The sequence below is a fragment of the Poecilia formosa genome, unplaced genomic scaffold (assembly GCF_000485575.1).
Source record: "Poecilia formosa unplaced genomic scaffold, Poecilia_formosa-5.1.2 Scaffold274, whole genome shotgun sequence".
Classification (NCBI taxonomy): domain Eukaryota; kingdom Metazoa; phylum Chordata; class Actinopteri; order Cyprinodontiformes; family Poeciliidae; genus Poecilia; species Poecilia formosa.
The window spans coordinates 46,749-51,714 of NW_006800213.1; positions in this window are offsets into that span (position 1 = coordinate 46,749).

Here is a 4,966-nt window from a genome sequence, read left to right on the forward strand (position 1 = left end):
CGAGATGTGCAACCCACGAGATATGTGACGTCATGCGTCTTTCCGCCGACTGATCGTAATAAAACCTTTAGCATCCGGACCTGAATTTAAAGGAACATCAGTACTCGATCTACTTAATTTTGTATGTGAGGAATGTTGGATTATTTTACTAATTCAGTCCAAAAAGTGAATGTCAAATGGATTCAGTACACAGAGTAATTAATATCTTTCAAACCTTTATTTCTGTCCAGTTTGATTGCTAAAGCTTGTAGCTTCAACAAAAAACCCAAAATTCAGTTTTTATCACACTGGAATATAACAAAGTCAATAAAAATAGTTGTTATAGACATTCTGGAGGTGTGTAAACCACAGAATACCATAACTAAAGATGCTGGGTGCTTATAGTGATGTGATGCTTATAAGAGTGCAAAGTACTGAGTGTTTGCCCATTGATTTTGGGTCCTCTATGCAGATTAAAGTGAATTCAGTAAATTTTCTCTTATTTTTATTATTCTTATTTTTTCTTAAGTCTTAGTCTGGAGGAAAATTGTGCACTTGTCATCTTGTGTTTTATCAAAGTCAGCCATCTGTTATCAGACCAGCAAACTCACCTGACCTATATAAGCTTAAGTGAATATGCTTAACAATTATAGCAAAGTAATTACCTTCATATTAGTCCACCATATCATACATTTAAGAATAAGTAAGAATAACTGGATGAGGCATTTCTTAAAAGACATGTTCATATATTTCTGCATAATACAGGTGGCTTACATTTTTTTTATTACAGTGCGGTTACAGTGCTGAGCAGATTCCTGTCTCCTTTTTAAATTTCCATAAGCATGCACTTTAGTCCTGGTCTCTTTTCCCTCAGCCAGACAGTTTTATATGCAAAAAATGAATAAATTTGCTCTAATGGTAAACCTCCTTTTCTTCCCACTTCATTAAAAAACTATTTATTACCAGTTAATTCTTTATTGAGAAGGCCAGTTTGTTAATTAATTGAATCCTAAAGCTCCTAATTTCTCACTAAGTTAAACCATATTACCTCTAAATACTGTTTAAATCAGTTTAAATCGAGATAACCTGTAGACCACATGATAGCTGATTGTTACAGTATTATTATTTCCTTTGAGTAATTTCAAGACATTTCAGTCCTTCCCTGGATAACTCAAAGTGGAAATTGGGCAGAGGGGGAAAAAAAACATATTCTGTCTGTATCTAAAATTGAAAATGCATTATGATAACTGCAGGAAGAACTTTTTCTATTAAAGTTTGTTCTTCTGCATTAGGAAATCAAGATTCTTATTTACAGGCCGGGTGCAAATCGAGGCGGAAAATTGTGCAGGAACTCATAATCTCCAACCTCCTGCACACATGTTCCTCACTCGTTCTATTCATGCTCACAAACAGCACAAATTTTAAAGGACCAACGTTCAATGTGGTGAGCATTCAGTGACCAGGGGTGTTGCCCAAAATAAACTTTTGAAATGTACCTGCATGCGAAAACCTCGGTGGGAAAGGTCGCTGTTGTGAACTGTAAGGAAATATTCCTCTACATCACAGGTATCTTGTGTCTGATTCGCAGTTTCTCTGTTTTAATGCTAAATTTAAGGGCAATATATTATTTTATTTTATTTTTTTAGGGGACTTTGACTAAAATTTATGTTTTTTACTTAAAAATATAAGACACTTAAGCTGGTCAATACCCAAAAGGATTGTTCTGCAAATAAATAGTGTTTCCTGTGAACAATTTGTTTAGGTACAGGTTTCTAGTATAGGCTGGACTCCATTTTGGCTTTAGAACTGCTTTTAGTCTTTCTTAGAATAATTTAGAAAAAGCTAAGGATGATCAGCTGAATTTTATTTTTTTTTCAGTGGCTGATGATGCTGCAAATTGTTTTGTGCAGAATTTGGATCACAGTGTTTTAGGCTAAAGGACTCTTATTTCTGAGTAGAAGTTTCTCTATTAAAGCCTGTTCAGCATGTGGAGTTCCTCAAGGCTTGATATCAACGCCACGGTTATTGTCAGTTTGCACAATTCCTCTTCTACTCCTTTTTAATGTAATCTCTTCTATTTATGCCGATAACATTCAGCGTATGCAGGTTTTAAACCCTGCATAATAGCCAAATTGATCTGCTGCCTGTAAAATTGGCTGATAATTAATTTCCTTTGCAGTCTAAGAAAGGAGAAATAATATTTGCATCCCCATTGGAAAAATACCCAATGACTATGCAAAGGTACAGCATCACTGTGAAACTTAAACCACATGTGAATGTCTCTGAAAATAAGATTATTATATTCCTGGGACCAACCATCTGGAAATTAAATGGAAAAAATTAGCACTAACCACTGAAACATGGTTTATTGATACCAATTTGCCTACCATCACACTCAGATGTCTTCTGAAGTGTGCATTTCTAAACATGTATATATTGTGTTATTCTGTGGATTTTTGAACGAGCTGATAAAGGCATGACAGCAAAGTGTCCAGCTGACTGGACAAAATTTATGGGACTGTTTAAATGAATCAATTGGACGAGCCGATCAGATTACTTTCCTCTGGATGCAAGTCAGGGGCCATTTCCTGACTTAAGTAAAAGCCAGACATTTACGGCATTGATTTGTGTATTTATGACATTGTGCGGAATAGAAAGATCAAGACCTTCCTGTAGTCTCATAACTGCATTTTTTATAACAGAAATATCATCTAGCTTTGTCCCAGCAGACGACCACCTGCGCTGTTAATCCACAAGATGATTCCTCATCTATAATAATGCAGATTATCGGATGGACTCCTGTAAATGCACTGAGCCATTAGAGCAACAGGCCAATATCTGTCAGCAGAGCTGGACCTAATTAATTGCTTTAAACACTTCATTAAGTGTTGGATGTATGTGCCGTATTGAGCGCGGCATTTGTTATAATTGATAACCGATGACAATGAAATCTGTAACCTAAGCTTTGTGAAATACTTGGGGGGGGGGGGACTAAATTAAATGATAACTGCCATTTCAAATAATCACATTTTCAGGATTAGAAACTTTAGAATAAAATTGTCAGGAGAAACTAGATTAATCGCCATTAATTAAAACCCTGTTGAGGTGAAGAAGCCACTAGATTTTAGGTTTCTGGGGGGAAAAAAGCTAATATCTTATTTTCTTCTTATAATGCGTCATTCCTAAACAAATGAAGAATCTATACTGAATCAGCAACAGGAAGAAACTCAACCTCTGGGGTCCTTTGCTCATCCATGGGAGGTTTCTTCATTACCTTGCAAAAGTTCTCCTTCAGCATTTTCCGTTCCATCTCCTTCCATTTATGGGGATCATTTATTTGATGTGTCCCCCAAGAACGCTGGAGCCGTTTCCGCTCGGGCTCATTTCCAGGGTTGAGATTTATTTGGGAATAATCAATATCATTGTTATGTGTATATCACAGGATCAACACTAACCAATTACTGTGCCCAGGACCGGTTTCTGCACCTCCGACAGGAAGCTATAAATCAAATCACTCGTGGCTCATGTCCTGTTAATGGACCGGCCAGTCAGACTGCTGTTCATCTAAATTGCTAATAATCGTGGAGTGGATCAGGAAGGTGTGCCTTACTGATGAATTATGTGCTTGATGCCTCTTCATAGCCTCGTATAACATTATCTAAATAACATTTATTAAAAAACCTGAAATTTTAAAAGTACTCAAAGCGTTTTCTTTCCTATTTTTTAAATAGTAGCAGATGGTAGTCACCAGTTATTGCAGAGAAAATGCAAACATGAAGAAGAAGGATCTTTGTATTGATGAGACTGTGATTTAACAAACAAAATGCTTTATGTTGTGTAAATCTAAGGCTGGCAGTAAACAAAGAGTATTACTAGAAGAAAACCTGTTTGAGGCTGTGAAAGACCTACAACGGGGGAAAAAGTTTACCTTTCAGAAGAACAGTCCTAAGCATACAGTCAGAAATATGATGGAATGATATTTCTGACTGGAATCATTCAATTTATGATGGAATCATGTTTTTATGTTTGAAAGGCCTAGTCAAAGCCTGGAGCTTCAGTATATCCCCTGGAGAATCTCAGGCAAGACTGAAAGATTTCTGATCACAGATGCTCTCAAGCCAACTGTACTGAGTTTCAACTATTTTGCAAAGAAGAATGGACAACATCTACCAGATGTGCAAAACTAGTAAAGCCGTACCCCCCAAAAAACGTTTTTTTCAGCTGTAAAAATGACACATAGGTTCTTAAAGTTCCTACGTAGTTTGAGAAACTAAATCCAAACACAACACATACAGATGCACGTTGTGCAACATTTTGTTGATCTACTGCAAAACATAAAAGACCAACTATTACAACACACCAGAGCTTGTGGAAAGTGAAAGCATTTGAAGTAAATACGTTTTCAGATCATAGTGCCTATTTGCATGTTACGAAAATATTCTGCACAGCAGTTGTGACAAATAAAATGTTAGAGTTCCTGACATTAATTTGTGTGAGTAAAAACACAAATTAATTAATTCATTAATGCTACTTCGCCATTCTTGCCTTAGTTTTATGTTCACAGCTGTTTAATAAACAGTTTCTGATAGTTGGTTCCTTGTAGTAGAATTATACAATCTGTTTATTTAGTTGACACATTTGTGCTAGGTTTCTTTACTGACTGAATAACAGATGCTGTGTGCAGCAGCAGTTACAAATTACGCTGAACAAATAAGTGATTATTTCTGAAGGAAAGAGTCTCTGCATGTTAGGAGGCGGAAAAACATGTTTATTCAAGCCTCTGTGGAAAAAGAGGAAACACTGCCATCTAGTGGAAAGAATTATGACTTGCAATCTCTTTTTTTCCCAGTATTATTATGTTCAGGCATTTGGCAGATGCTTTTTATCCAAAGCGATTTATAACAATGCAGTTAATAGGACAGCTAAGAGCAACTTTTGCTTGAATTTTAATTCTCCCTCTTTTGGTCAATACATATAATACATATAT